At 45.8% G+C, this 16046-nt stretch overlaps 1 long non-coding RNA gene across 3 annotated transcripts in view; it reads right to left on the minus strand.

The window, feature by feature from the left end:
* The window catches only part of LOC130705752 (uncharacterized), a 57622-nt gene that overhangs the window by 17221 nt on the left and 24355 nt on the right, over positions 1–16046 (minus strand). For 2 of the 3 annotated variants that reach the window (XR_009006137.1, XR_009006138.1), the window contains exon 5: positions 13069–13161. The exons of the other annotated variant lie outside the window; for it this stretch is intronic. This is a non-coding gene — a long non-coding RNA (uncharacterized LOC130705752). The remainder of the gene's footprint in view (positions 1–13068; positions 13162–16046) is intronic. 3 annotated transcript variants of the gene reach the window in all.

The raw sequence follows: 16046 nt of genomic DNA on the forward strand, positions 1-16046 counted from the left end.
AGTTTTTACAAAACTAAACATACTATTATATAATCCAGCAATCGTGCTCCTTTGTATTTACCCAAAAGAGTTGAAAACTTATGTCCACGCAAAAGCCAGTGCATGAATGTTTTATAGCCGCTTTATTCATAATTGCCAAAATCTAAAAGTAACCAAGATGTCCTCCAGTAGATGAATGGATAAACTGTGGGACACCCACAGTGTGAATGGAATATTATTCAACACTAAAAAGAAATGAGCGATCAAGCCACGAAAAGACATGGAGGAGATAAATGCATATCACTAAGTGAAAAAAGCCAATACGAAAAGGCTACATACTGTATAATTCCAACTAGATGACATTCTGGAAAAGGCAAAACTATGGAGACATTAAAAAGATCACTGGTTGCCAGGGGTTGGTGGAGGGAGGAATGAATAGGCAGAGCACAGAGGATTTTTAAGGCAGTGAAACTACTCTGTATGATACTCTGATGGTGACTGTATGTCACTAAACACTTATCCAAACCCACAGAATGTACAACACCAAGAGTGAACCCTAATGTAAACTATGGCCTTCAGGTGATTATGATGTGTTGATGCAAATTCACCAGTTGTAGCAAATGCACACTCTGGTGAGGGATGTTGATAATGGGGGAGACTATGCATGTGTGGGGGCAGAGAGCACATGGCAAATCTCTATACTTTTCTTTCAATTTTGCTCTGAACCTAAAATTGCTCTAAAAAATAAAGCCTACTTTAAAAAAGTATCTGTATGCCAAGAGAGTTTATGGATGGTCCCAATGCCAATGTCAGAGATGGAAACTGCTTTCAAAGTGCAGGATGGGGACTTCCCTGGTGGCGCAGTGGTTAGGAATCCGCCTGCCAATGCAGGGGACACGGGTTCGAGCCCTGGTCCAGGAAGATCCCCCATGGCGCGGAGCAACTACACTCGTTCGCCATGACTACTGAGCCTGTGCTCTAGAGCCCGCGAGCCACAACTACTGAGCCCCCATGCCACAACACCTGAAGCCTGCGTGCCCAGAGCCTGTGCTCTGAAACAAAGAGAAGCCTCCGCAATGAGAGGCCTGCGCACCTCAACAAAGAGTAGCCCTCGTTCACCGCAACTGGAGAAGCCTGCGTGCAGCAACGAGGACCCAACGCAGTCAAAAATAAAAATTAAAAAAAAAAAAAAGTGCAGGGTGGGTCTGAGTGGAAGAAATGACAGAAAGGACAAATTAACTCATAAATCTTTCTCCTCAAAAAGCATGAAAAAAAAAAAAAAAAGCATGAATGCAATAGATTCTCATGTCATAAAGTATCATTTCCCGTTAGTGTGACACATGAATTTCTCTTAGTTTTCTTTGTGTTCTAACTTGTGTTTCCAGAACATTCATGAGTTTATGTTATTTGTAGAAGTTTCACAAGGCAACTGAGGAATATTTTGTAATATCAAACATTTCATATTACTCTTAAATTTATATATCTACACATATTTATAAACTGTCAGTTAGATACACATTGAACTCTAGAACTATGAACAATTTTATTTTTATAAAAATTCTTATTAAAATTTCATAACTCTTTATAAAATTAAATAATATAGGACAGTGAAGCTAGATGGAAAAAACTAGATGTCCTTGGTAGCCTCCTTCAGCAAGTTCGACCATTTCTGGTCCTCTTGGAACAAGGGGAAAATAACCTCATTTGTCTAAGCCACTGTACAGCTGAAAGCAATTTGATACACGGTGTAAGTATGATTAAGTCCTCCATGCTCTGTTTGTAGATCGATTATGACACTTGAAATAAACAGTTCTTATGATATTATGAATAAATAAATACTCTTTACTGGAGAACTAAGGGTGAATGGATCCACAGAGAAGGATATGTAACACAAGGTCACTGAAATTGAGCTACTTGAAGGAGAAAGGAGATAAGAAGGATACTCTCTTCTGAGACATGCTCAGAATCAGGATACAGGATACTTTTTAGTTTGCTTCATATTTGGACTACCATTTTCTTACAGGGCTTTTGTTATTCCTGGCATTTCTAATTGCCAGGAATTTTCTCTCCTGCTATTTGTTAAATGATCTAATATCCATTACCTTCTTTCCTGATTGTCTGTCTGACTGTCATTCTGGGTTCCCTTTACATTGCTCTCCTGGGTTGGATTCACTGCTTCTTGGATACCCTGTCATCCTCTATCTTGGACTTTTATTTGCTGGAGTACATCCTCAAGCAATCTTTTACCAAAAGGATGAATTAGGGGAAACTTTCAGAATCCCTAAATGTTGGAAAGCACCTTAATTTTTCTCTCATGCCTGATTGATAATTTGGCTGGATGTCACATTTTAAGTTCAATATCATTTTCTCTTAGCCCTTTTGAAGGTATTGCTCCATTGTTTTCCAACATTCAGTGTTGCTGCTATGAACACTAACATGACCTTTATTTCTCACTGTAAGTCTGTTTTTGAGATATTTCTCAGCCTTTTTTCAATACTTTTATTGATCTTTAAAAATGTCAATCGGGCTTCCCTGGGGACACAGTGGTTGAGAATCTGCCTGCCAATGCAGGGGACACGGGTTCGAGCCCTGGTCTGGGAAGATCCCACAGGCCGCGGAGCAACTAGGCCCATGAGCCACAACTACTGAGCCTGCGCATCTGGAGCTTGTGCTCCGCAACAAGAGAGGCCGCGACAGTGAGAGGCCCGCGCACCGCGATGAAGAGTGGCCCCCGCTCGCCGCAACTAGAGAAAGCCCTCACACAGAAACGAAGACCCAACACAGCTAAAAAAAAAAAAAAAATGTTGTCAATCATATTTTTAATATATAAGAACTCCTTCTCTGAATGTTTATCATAATACTCAGGTTTTACTTTTCCTGAATGGAGTCATTTCCTGAATCTCCCTGATGAGTTAAAGGCTTTTTACTTTTATTATTAAGTTTTCTGATAGTTTCTTGAGCTATTTCTGCTTCTTTGAGCTGAAAGCAGGCTCTGTGGGTGCGCGTGAGACTTGTTGGCTGGCAGACTTGGTTCTAGCATGCCCAGGTAGGCAGCTGGCAGGAAGTTCTGGCCTGTGCCTCAGTGTCAAAACAAGAAGGGCCCTCTTCTGTCCCTCACCTGGGAGCTTGGCCCCTGTTAGACTGGTTACTTCATTTCTTTGGAGAATATCTCACAGTCTCAGCCTGGGGGAAAATGGTGGACCCAAACAAGTAGAAGTGAAGGAAGCCATGTGGCAATACTACAGCCTCTTCTCCCATCAGTCACCACCCTGGTTTCTGCACCTCCTTCCTCTTCTTCTCTCCCAGTTTGACTCCCCAGCTAAAACGGAACAAAATACCCACCCCTACCCCATAGACTTCTCTACTTCTTGATCTGAGCTGTGGCTTCCTCTGCTCCCATTTACCCATAAATGTGATTCGACCCCTGCCGGTATTCCAGAAAAATGTTAAACTCTGATTCATTGATCCAAGTCATCCTCCCTCACACCAATTCTCTGCTGTTCTGAGTTTTTCTTTCTATCTGTCTTTCTTTAGTTTCTTTCCATGGATTTTCAGAAGGAAGGAGAGGTAAACGCACATGCTCAGCCTTCTATCTTGAACCAAACTTCTGGGATCGGCTTTTTATTGGTATTATTTGAATGTCTGCAACAACCCTGCAGGATAGGGATTATTATCTTCATTCTACAGGTGAAGAAACTAGACTCAGAGAAGTTAAGGACATTTTCCCTCACTCAGGCAGGACCAGCTGAGAGGGAAGCTTGAAGACCATAAGGGAAAATGAGCTGGGGAAAAGGCCGAAGTGAAAAGGGAGCAGACTGGTTACACGTGGGCCTGAATGGGTAACACTTGAGCAGTGCAAGGAAACCACCAAGGAAAGCGATTTTAGGTCAAGAAAAAGAAGAGCTTTCTCATGGCAGAGCCATATGGAGGAGGAAAGCACTGTGTCAGCAGGCTGACACATCATGGATTGGGCTCCTGTGTTGCCTAAGGGACAATGGAGACCTCAGAGAGGCTGTGACAGACGCTGCACCTGCTCAGGCCACACTCCAACTTGGATGGAGACCAGAAGAGGGTTTGGTGGGAAAGGAATGGAGCCCAGGTCCCAGGGCGGGGAGGGAAGTTCCTCACGTGGACTACAGGGGGCGCTCCAGACCCAGGGGCAAGTGCGGCCTGGGTAATCCCTGAGTCCCAGGGAATTGTAGCTGGGGGTGGGAGTGGGGAGGCGTGTTTGGGGATCTGTTCCCACCTCAGTCTGGCTGGGTTTGGAGCCCAAAAGATCCCAGGAAGGTACTAGAACTCTCAGACACCGCCGCCGGAGGATAAATCGGGACAAGTTCTCCAAGGGCCGATTAGGCCTTAGGTGGAAAAGGCCTTAACAAGGTGCAAACCACCCAGATTCACAGGGCATAAGGCTTTTAAAATAATTTGGCAATGTATGTCAAAGACTAAAATCGTTCCCATTTGTCCCAGTAGTTTCACTTCTGGAAATCTATTCTAAGGAGTTCACCACAAATTCAGGGAAAAAAAAAAAAAAAAGCCTCACTCACTCACAAAAAGGTTCATTTTCACTATTTACAATTGTGAACAACTGGAAATAACTTTAAGTCCACAAAGCTGCTCAAGTAAGCCATGGTCTGTGCACACAACAGGATATGATACAACCATGAAAAAATGCAAAAACACAGGAAATGATTATGGTAACAATCTTAAATAAATATTAGGCTACAAATTCATTGCGCAGGAATTTTTTTTGAAAAAAGAAGCCATACAAAATATGGAAATGAAATATACTAAAATGTCAACAGTGGTTGTGTTCAGATGGTACATAAAGATAATTCTTTACTTTTCCTTCTATTTTTCTAAATTTTCCAAAATTTACTGAAGTAGCATTTTTAAAAATAAATAAATACTGTTTGAAAAAGAAAAAAATATGTGTACTTTGAGCCAGAAATTCTACTTCAAGGCATGTTGTGTCCTAATGAAAAAATTATGGATGGACACACACAAAAGATACCAAGATGTTTATCACAGCGCAGAGCATAATAGTGAAGATTTGGAAACAACAAAAATGTTTCAAAGTTGGGGATTGGTTAAATAGATTGTGGAATGAATCTACTAAAATAAAATTGTAGAACTCAAACTACTTTCATGGACAGATGTTCATAATCTACAGATAAGCAAGGGAAAAGTCATTTATAAAGCAGTGTTTATTAGGCTTCTATTTTTATATTTGAAAGGATTACATATGTATTTTTTTAATTTTTGAAAAATTTCTACAATAAACAAAAAAGGGAAAAGAAGGGAAGGGGAGCTAGATCCAGGTGTCTTTTAATCTGAGGCACAGATGGCCTGATTTGTACAATTTATTTTTGAAGACAGGGGAAGGGCAGAGTATTTGAAATTGAAACTGTCTTAGAAAATTTGGGCCAAGTGACTGCAATAGACATTAGCTAGATGGAGGCCTCCCACCCCCTCCAAGCCCAGCCTCATCGTCCACCTTCCCTGGCAGGTGCTCTCAATTGCTTTCGCATGTTTCAGCCCCCAAATATCTTCATCAGGGAGGCAGGGCTAGCCCTGACTATCCGCATTTGATGGAGGATGAACCAGAGGTCCAATACAAGTTTGTGATAAGGCAGGGGTTGGAAAGCAGGCTTTCTGATTCCCCTGGCTCCCTTCCCTACATATTTGAGCTGCTAAAACTCATCTCACAGTTTTATAGGGTAAACGTAAAGCACAGTTTCTCAACCTCAGCACTACTGACATTTGGAGCCAGGCAATCCTTTGTTTTGGGAGGTTAGCCTATGCATTGTAGGATCTTTAGCAGCATCCCTGGCCTCTACCCATTAGATGCCAGTGGAATAGCTGCCTCTCCCCACCCAATAGGTTGTGACCACCAAAAATGTTTCTGGACATTGCCAAATGTCCCCTGGGAGGCAAAATCGTCCACAGCTGAGAAACACTGAAGTAAGATGAGATGTGAAATAGAATGTCCCCAGGGTCATTCCTTGGATTAGGCGATGCCACTTGTCCCCAAACTAGGGCGGGAGGGGGTCCAATAAGGAAGGAAGAGGGGGAGATTGGTTTATGTAAAAAGGCATGGGTGCTACTACTCTACACAGTGCTCATCTAACTGTGTGTTGACTTTTTATTAAACAGCTCCTTACCCACACGGTGGGTTCTTGGAGAAGACGGACACTGTCCTACTCACCTTTGTGTCTGCTGTTCCTAGTACAATGTCTGCATTAAGGCAGAGCTCAATAAATATTTGTGGTATGAAATGAAAGAATTCACCACCACATGACTCACTAGGCAAAGGAGGATGCTGGGGACCATAGGATAACTTCATTAATACATATTTAATTCCACCTGAGTCTTTTCCTGACCCAGTCTTCAACAATGTCCCACAAAAACTGAGCCCAAAGTCGGGCTCTCTTGGTTCTCACATTGATTCATTCACTCAACAATCAAAGGACAGGGCTTCCCTGGTGGCACAGTGGTTAAGAATCGGCCTGCCAATGCAGGGGACACGGGTTCAAGCCCTCGTCTGGGAAGATCTCACATGCCGTGGAGCAACTAAGCCCATGCGCCACAACTGAGCCAGAGCTCTAGAGCCCACATGCCACAACTACTGAAGCCCGTGGGCCTACAGCCCGTGCTCCACAACAAGAGAATCCACCGCAGTGAGAAGCCTGCACACCGCAACAGAGGAGTCCCCGCTCGCCACAACTAGAGAAAGGCTGCGCGCAGCAATGAAGACCCAAAGCAGCCAAAAATAAATAAATAAAATAAATTTAAAAAAAGAAAACAATCAAAGGACATTTCAGGTGTGCAGGGAGCTTTGCTAAGCACAGAATCAAGAAGAGAGGAAGGAATCTCCTCTTTCAGCCTCGGCCTTCTGGGACCTCAGAGTCGGCTAGGGAGACTGTCAGACTAACTTGTCCCCTCTCCTACAGGGTAGAAAGTATCTAGACAAACCCCCATAGAAGTTCCAAAGAGGGCAATTACATCTGGCTGTAGGCAAGACTGAAGACTTCCTGAAGGAGGTGGCCTCGAAGGATTTTAAACAGGTAGAAATTGTGGGCAGGAAGTTCCAAAAAGAGGGAACAGCAGAAGCAGAAGCATGGAGGCAGGAGAGCTTGGGGCATATTTCTGGGTTAGCATGGATTACATTTGGTTGCCAGGGGAGGTGGGGGCCAGACAATGAAGAGATTGGAAAAGTAGGCTAAGGGGAACCGGCATCCATCATTTGCAAGTTCCAGATCCTAGAAGATTTCTGAACAGAGAAGTGTTCACTGAGCACTGTTTATTGAGCACATATTACGTGTTAGGCAGTCAGCTTGAAGAACCTCACTTAATGTGCTGGAGAGGGTGTGGAGAACGGGAAACCCTCTTACACCGTTGGTGGAAATGTAAATTGGTGCAGCCACTATGGAAAACAGTATGGAGGTTCCTCAAAAAACTAGAAACAGAGTTGCCATATGATCCAGCAACCCCACTCCTGGGCATATACCCAGACAAAACCATTATTCAAAAAGATACATGCACACCTATGTTCATAGCAGCACTATTTACAGTAGCCAAGACATGGAAACATCCTAAATGTCCATCAACAGATAAATGGATAAAACAGATGTGGTATATATATATATATATATATATATATATATATATATATATATACATACACATACACACACACACACATACGTACAATGGGCTATTACTCAGCCATTAAAAAGAATGAAATAATGCCATTTGCAGCAACATGTATGGACCTAGAGATTATCATACTAAGCAAAGTCAGAAAGAGAAATACAAACACCATATCACTTATATGTGGAATCTAAAATACAACACAAATGAACATATCTACGAAACAAAAACAGACTCACAAATATAGAGAACAGACTTGTGGTTGCCAAGGGGGAAGGAGGGTAAGGGAGAGAAGGATTGGGAGTTTGAGATTAGCAGAGGCAAACTATTACATACAGGATGGACAAACCACAAGGTCTTACTGTATAGCACAGGGAACAATATTCAGTATCCTGTGATAAACCATAATGGAAAAGAATATGAAAAAGAATATATATATGTATAACTGAGTCACTTTGCTGTACAGCAGAAATTAAAACAACATTGCAAATCAACTATACTTTAATAAAAAGTTTTAAAACATCTCATTTAATGCTCACCATAACCCAAGAGGTAAGGAGTATTATTATTCCCATTGAATAGCTGAGGGGAACTAGGGAGATTCAAACTCAGGTCTGTCTGACACCAAAGCCAGTCGCTCTTAAGAACTGCAGTCTTCACTCACGGCAGTTCGAAGATTCGGGAAGTGGTGTCAGGGTGGTCTGGGTTATGTGGGCAGTGCAGAAACCCCCTTGTGCTTCTGCTACAGGAGCCTAGCAGACACGCAAGAGCGGCCCCTGCAGTTCAGGAGCCCCGGCTAAAGAGGACCCTTCCCCCATCATAGCGCCCTCCCTCTGAGCCACAGAGGAGCAGCCCTAGCCCCGAACAAGAACTTCCGCGACAGGGTGGCCCTTGAATCCCAACCCACCAAGCCTCAAAATCAGCTCAGCCTGAGCCTCTCACTCTCTTAGGGTTTAATAACTACTCCCCCAGGCCCCCCACCGAGAGGGGATGGCAGGCCCCCTCTGTCCCTACTCTACTGAGGAGGTTCAGCCTCTAGGGAACACTCCGAGTTACAATCCGTAGAGCCAGGCGTACACACTGAGCACCAAGATACTGGCACATATGCTGGGGTCATCCTGGCCACCTTACGAAACCTGAAAGCGTGGAGACAGACCTTCCTCACCTCCTTCCTCCAACACCCCCATCCCATCAACAACCAAAGAGAAGCGCAGACTTTCCTTGTGGCGTTTAGACCCCACACAAAGGTGCCGATGCTCAGCTAGGGAGGACGCAGGAGGGGAGAGGAGACAGAAGCAGCAGCCAGGTTGGCTTTGAGCACTCAGGGGGTCAGCCTGGTGTAGGGCAGTATTTCCCCAACTGCAGTCCTTTGAGAACCACCTGCACTATTTTAGGCATCACATATCACCTGGTCTATTATTATACTTAAATTTATCTGAAAAGGAAATCTTGTATCGCTATTGTAGAGGAGAAATTGCATCCTGTGCCATAAACAGGGGGCAACCACGGAGACAGAGAAGAAATGAAGCAAAGTTATGCCATTTCTAGCCAGGTTCTGTAGCAGGCTGAGGCTCCCTCCGCATCCCTTCCCTGACTCCTTACCCTCTCTCTCTGTTAAAAAGAGGAACAGGGCAAGTGTGGGACAAGCACTGAAGACATCCTAGCACTAAATTGCATCTCCTTGAGGTAACTAGGAAGACTGATGGAGAACTGAAAGGGGAATAACCTTGTGTTTATATGTGTCCAGGTTGTTTTATAAATTCATCTCACTTTGGGAAGCTGGACCACTGGAATTAGACTTGGAGTCAAGAAATGGGGTTCAAGTTCTGGTTTCACTACATCCTTGCTGTGTGACTTTGGAAAAGACCCTTGCTGTCACTGGGTCTCCTCATCTGCTAAAATAAGGCAGATGGTACCCATGGCATGGGTTATTGGGAGGAGTCTCAACCACTGCTCAAACCCTGAGGTGAGTGGGGCAAGGATAAGACAGGGAGGGGAAGGGCACTTTGCCAAATCAAAGGTAAGACCCCAGGTGCATCAATAATCTGGTGGCAATTGGGAAGCTAATGTCACAAAAGGCTAGAATTGGGTCCCCAGAACCTAGTTATTGCAGCTCACGACTGCCCCAGGCTCAGAGATGTGGTCCCCTGCAGATGAGAACTGAGCCCCTGACATTGTAGGGGTGGGACCTGGTCCAGGCTAGGGTTGGCTTAGAGTGGAGAGTCCATCTCCACTGGGAGGTCTAAGTCAGGGCTTTGATGGCCTCCTGCCACTCTCAGGTGTGGAAAACCACTTGTATCGTTGGCCAGGCTGGGTTGACTCAGGGCACTGCACATCATGGAGGGCCTATATGGGGCATTTTCAGGGGCCTCAGACCTGCCTTGTGGGTAAAGAGGCAGGATGACTTTCTTTGTTGCAGACCTGAAGATTCTGCAATTCCACAAAGTTTGCTTGGGATATCAAAACATAGCTGGCAAAAAAAAAAAAAAAAAAAATGTAGTTGGCTATTCAGAAGCCTGGCACATAATAGGCGCTTAAAAACTGGAACTCATGGCAAATTGAATTAAAGATATCAGGGCAGGCTGAATAGCATTGTGCTTAGATTCAAGTCCTGGCTCTGCCTCCAGGGCAAATCACTTACTCTCCCCAGCCTCAGTTTCCTCATCTACAAAATGGGTTAACAATGCCTACCATAGGGTTATTGGAGTCAGTGATATAATATGTGGAGTGTTTAGCTCCACATGGTGCTCAATATGGTGCCTCAATATGCATAGTAAGCACCCAGCAAGTGGTGGACGTTATCCATATTAGCCACTAGCAGTCATCTGGTCAACCTATGTGAAAACTGAAGAGACACTTCCGTGAGTTCAGAAAGCTAGTTATTGGAAGAGCTGGAACTAGGAACCATGGGGCTCTTAGACCAGTGCCTCTTCCCCTGCTTCAGCTGCTCCTGTGAATAACATTGCTCATTCAACAATCATTCTACTAATAAGTCTCCAGATCTCTCCAAGAAATGACTTTATTTGCAGATAAGCAAGTTTGCAAACTCTTTTGGTACACTACTGTTTACCTAGGCTTCTAAACTACTGCCCAATTTTCAGTCCCAGGATAATAAATTGGGAAAGTCTTTTTAAGAACAATGCCAACAGTCTTAATCCTGCACTGAACCAGTTTCAGCCAGAGGTGGGACTTGCTGGACTCCTTGCTTTTTTCTGAGATCACCTGAGGATTTTCCATCCATTAGTTGGTGTGACCCTGAATGATCTCCACCCCTCAACCTACCTGATCCTGCCTCCTGGCCCCAATCTAATTAAAAAGATAAGCATCTCCATGAGCTCCCTTCTCCCAGGAAGCACTGGGATTGGGTGCAGGGCCCAGGGTGAGGATTGATGTTTGTGACCCAGCTGGTCCAAGCCGACACCTGGAACCCATGTTAATCAGAGGCGATTGCAATTCAAGAAGCACAGAACTGAGGCCAACACTGAAGCTGGGTGTCAGGTAGGAGCTGTAGGGATCCCAGGCTCCTGCAGAGTCCTCCCCTGACCTCCTGAGTCTCAGACTTATTTGCATGGTTGGTAAGAGCCAACATGGTTAGGGCCGTGCTCTGAGAGCTTTGCAAGTGCCATCCGATTTAAGCCCCTGACAAACCTGTTCCCATTTTACCCTCGAGCACTCCAAGACACAGAAATGTTAGCAACTTGCTAGTAACTTGTCACATTACTAGTAAGTGGCAAAGTCAGACTGTGAACGTGAGACAGGCTGGGACCTGGGACCTTTTGCTGCAGTGCTTGCACCTGAACAAACCTCTCCTTGAGCAACAAAATACAAAGAAACTGTAGGGGACTAAAAATAACTGCATGCATGCACAGTTGGGGCAAATTATGAACAAGATACAAAAAGACCAAAAACCCACACAGCACCAGCAAAGGGGTGGGCAGACCACCTAAGCCACCCCTTGGGCCGACCCCCGGACCCACCCCTACCCTGACCCCATATAAGGAACCAGCTCACCCCCCTTCAGGGAGCGAGCAAGGGAACCCCCCTCCTGCTGCAGCAGGAGCCCCAATAAAGCTTTGCCTGGGGACTTCCCTGGTGGCGCAGTGGATAAGACTCCGTGCTCCCAATGCAGGGGGCAGAGGTTCGATCCCTGGTCAGGGAACTAGATCCCACATCAAGGAACTAGATCCCACATCAAGGAACTAGATCCCACATGCATGCCGCAACTATGAGTTCTCATGCCACAACTAAGGAGCCCTCGAGCCGCAACTAAGACCCAGTGCAACCAAATAAATAAATATTAAAAAATAAATATAAAAATAAAAGCCTTGCCTGAATTTCTTGTCTGGCCTCTTACCGATTTCTATTGATTAAGGAGGCCAATAATCCTGGTCGGTAACAAAGGCAACAACTTGGGGCTTCCCTGGTGGCGCAGTGGTTAAGAATCCTCCTGCCAATGCAGGGGACACAGGTTTGATCCCTGGCCCGGGAAGATCCCACATGCCGTGGAGCAACTAAGCCCGTGCACCACAACTACTGAGCCCGCATGCCACAACTACTGAAGCCCACACGCCAAGAGCCCGTGCTCCACAACAAGAGAAGCCCACGCACCTCAACGAAGAGTAGCCCCCGCTCGCCACAACCAGAGAAAAGCCCGTGTGTAGCAACAAAGACCCAACGCAGCCAAAAATAAAATAAATAAAATAAAATAAATTTTAAAAAGGCAACAACTTGACTTCAGAGCCATTCATTCATTCATTCAATAAATATCTCCTGAATGCCTCCCTTGTACAGGACACTGTTCCAGGCACTTCATATGTCAGTGAACAAAAGAAATCATTCCTTATCGGATCACGGTGCTTAAATTCTAGCAGGGGGAGACAGCACATAAGCTTTACAAATAAGTAATTTACTTCATTAGAAGGTGTTAAATGCTATGAAAAAAGAAAAGATAGAGCAAAGTATGGGGGATCAGGAGTCCTGTGGGTTTGAGGTATGTGTTGCAATTTTAAACAGGGTGATCACGGTGGGCTTCATGGAGACAGCAAGATTTGAGCAACAGTTTAGAATAAAGAAAGAAGGGAATGAGCCATGTGGATATCTGGGGAAGGAGCTCATCACTGGCAGAGGGAGCATAGAATAAGTCTACATTGTGAGAATTAACAAGGGGTCAGAGGGAAATAAGGGTGGGGGTGATGGGGAGCCCTCTGGAGTGACACATCTACATGAAATGCTCTTCCGAGGTCACAGAAGCTGAGAACTGAAGGATGAGGGGCCTGGCCATGTGAAGAATTGGGGGGAGGGTGTTTCCGAAGGATGTTGTGGTTTTCAGATCTCTCAATACCCTGGCCACCCTTGGGTGTGGGGTGATATAGAGAAACAGAACAGTGGGAGATATACATATACACAGAGAGAGAGAGATGTTAGGAATTGACTTACATCATTATGGAGGCTGAGAAGTCCCACAATCTGTCGCCTGCAAGCTGGAGACCCAGGAAAGCTGGTGGTGTAATTGAATCCGAGTCTGGAAGCCTGGGAACGGAGGAGCCAATGGTGTAAATGCCAGTCCAAGTCCAAAGGCCGGAAAGCCAGGAGTCCGAGGGCAGGAGAAGATGGATGTCTCAGCTCAGGCAGAGAGTGAATTCACCCTTCCTCTGCCTTTTTGTTCTACTTGGACCCTCAGCAGATTGGATGATGTCCACGCACAATGGTAAGGGTGATCTTCTTTACTCAGTCTTCTGATTCAAGTGCTAATCTCTTTTGGAAATATCCTCACAGACGTGCTCAGAAGTAATGTTTAATCAGCTATCTGGGCATCCCTGAGCCTGGTCAGGTTGACACATAAAATTACCCATCACAGTGGGTGGGGGGAGGAGATTGTTCTCCCAGCTCAAGCCTCAATCCCGAGGAAATCTGAGAGGCCCGAGGGGAAATGGCGAGGAGGCAGCTTTGGCGGAGTGTGTTGGGATACACATCTCACCTGGCACTGAAAATGCGAGATAGTGAGGCCTTGAGTGGGGTCAAGGCTAGAGCCTAGGCCAGACAAGTCTGAGGCTGGAGTGTCCTCAGGCAAAACAAAAACAAACAAGCAAGAAATAAACAGCAGTGCTAGAGATGGTGAGCTCTGCGATCTGAAATTGCATGAAGCCACTGTTGAGAACCAACCCGGGCTTCACGTTAAATACCTTGGGATATAAGATTATATCGTCTCCTCTTTGGACTCTTCTTTCTTCCCTTTTTCCCTTCCTTCAACTTTACTGAAACTTAAGACTTGTGGGGCAACACGTAGCAAACTTGCAAAAGCCTGGAGAAAGCTAGCTCAACCCCTTATTGGAGGCCACTTGGAAGCTAATATTTTCGGGGTGGGGAGTTTCCAACCAAAATTTTAAACTGCTTTGTCCAGCTCAGATTTAGAAGAGGCTCAGCTTTGCATGGGGGAGATTCGGAGAAAGGTCCACTCTCTCCTAGTGAGTCTCAGTCTCCCCCGCTCAGCATAACCAAAGCCTGGGGACTCACCAGACCCGCCTTCCTTGGGAAGCAGCCTTGGGCCCACCTCCAAAGAGGGAGGGCTGCAAATCCTACACAGGTATTGACTCTTTAATCAAGAGAAATTGATAAGAGGCCAGATGAGAAATTCAGGCAAGCTTTTACTGGGGCTGGTGCTGCAGCACAAGGGAGTGAAAACAAGAAACAGGTGCCCTTGCTCGCTCCCCAAGGAGGGTGGGCTCGTTCCTTAAATGGGGTGAGGGTAGGGGCCGTTTGGTGGGTTGGGCCGGAGGGGTGGCTTAGGTGGTCTGCCCACTCCCACGGTGGTGCTGTGTGCAGAGATCATGAGCAGTACCCTGATTTTACTCTCGGCACTTAAGAAATGGCAGTTGGTTTGTGGCCCTTTTAAAGTATCCTGCTGTTCCCAATTGCCCCGACTGCGCATGCGTGGTTATTTTTCGTCTCACGGTTTCTTCTTTCTTTTCTTTTTTAAATTTTTTGGCCACGCTGTGCAGCATGTAGGATCTTAGTTCCCCGACCAGGGATCCATCCTGTGCCTCCTGCACTGGAAGCGCAGAGTCTTAACCACTGGACAGCCAGGGAAGTCCCTCTTATAGTTTCTTTGTAAATGAAGAGACGTTTGTCCAGGTTCAAGCGCAAGCACTCTGGTAGAGAGTCCCAGGTCCCAGCCTATCTCAGTATCTCTTTTAAAAATGTGGAAATTGGGACTTCCCTGGTGGTGCAGTGGTTAAGAATCCGCCTGCCAATGCTGGGGACACGGGTTCGAGCCCTGGTCCGGGAAGATCCCACATGCCACGGAGCAACTAAGCCCGTGCACCACTACTGAGCCTGCGCTCTAGAGCCCGCGAGCCACGACTACTGAAGCCCACACGCCACAACTACTGAAGCCCGCACTCCTAAAGCCTGTGCTCCACAACAAGAGAAGCCACTGCAATGAGAAGCCCACGCACCGCAACGAGGAGTAAACCCCGCTCGCTGCAACTAGAGAAAGCCTGCACGCAACGAAGACCCAACTCAGACAAAAATAAATAATAAATAAATAAATTTATATTAAAAAAAAAAAGTGGAAATTGGGTGTGAGAGGTGATAAGATCCCTTTGGGAGGGCTTGTGGAGGAAATTCCATTCTTGGGAAGGCAATAGGTGTTCCAACCAAATGCCAGATGCTAACCTCTCCCACCTTCACCTTTCAAATATTTTATTGCAGGAGTCCTGGGATAATTGTTTTTTTTCACTGTCTCTAGATGAGCCTTGCCCCTGTGAAGCCCAATACAACCATGTGAAAGGTGCTTGCACTACAAGCAGGAAAAGTGAGGCTTCCCCATGGGGGTCGCCATGTGACTGCCCTGTCTGAAATGCCATTAGCAATCCTTTCTCCTGCTTCCTTAACCCTTGACCAGTTGTCTAATGCTGTCCTTTGTTCCTCTGTTTCCTAGGGACTAAGTGTCTTGATTTGCTGAGTGAGGACACAGACTTATTAGCAAAGGACATGAACTGCTCTGTGTCCAGCTTCTGTGGCTTCCGGCCACATCACTTCAGTCTCTGCCTCTGTGGTCACGTCGCCTCTTCCTATTCTATTCTCTGTGCATCTTCTAAGGATGCTCATCACTGGATTTAGGGCCTATCTGGATAATCCAGGATGATCTCACCTTAAGATCCTTAATTTTGGGCTTCCTTGGTGGCGCAGTGGTTGAGAATCTGCCTGCCAATGCAGGGAACACGGGTTCGAGCCCTGGTCTGGGAAGATCCCACATGCCGCGGAGCAACTAGACCCGTGAGCCACAACTACTGAGCCTGCGCGTCTGGAGCTTGTGCTCCGCAACAAGAGAGGCCGCAATAGTGAGAGGCCCGTGCACCGCGATGAAGAGTGGCCCCCGCTTGCTGCAACTAGAGAAAGCCCTCGCACAGAAA

This window comes from Balaenoptera acutorostrata, chromosome 19, assembly GCF_949987535.1.
Source record: "Balaenoptera acutorostrata chromosome 19, mBalAcu1.1, whole genome shotgun sequence".
Classification (NCBI taxonomy): domain Eukaryota; kingdom Metazoa; phylum Chordata; class Mammalia; order Artiodactyla; family Balaenopteridae; genus Balaenoptera; species Balaenoptera acutorostrata.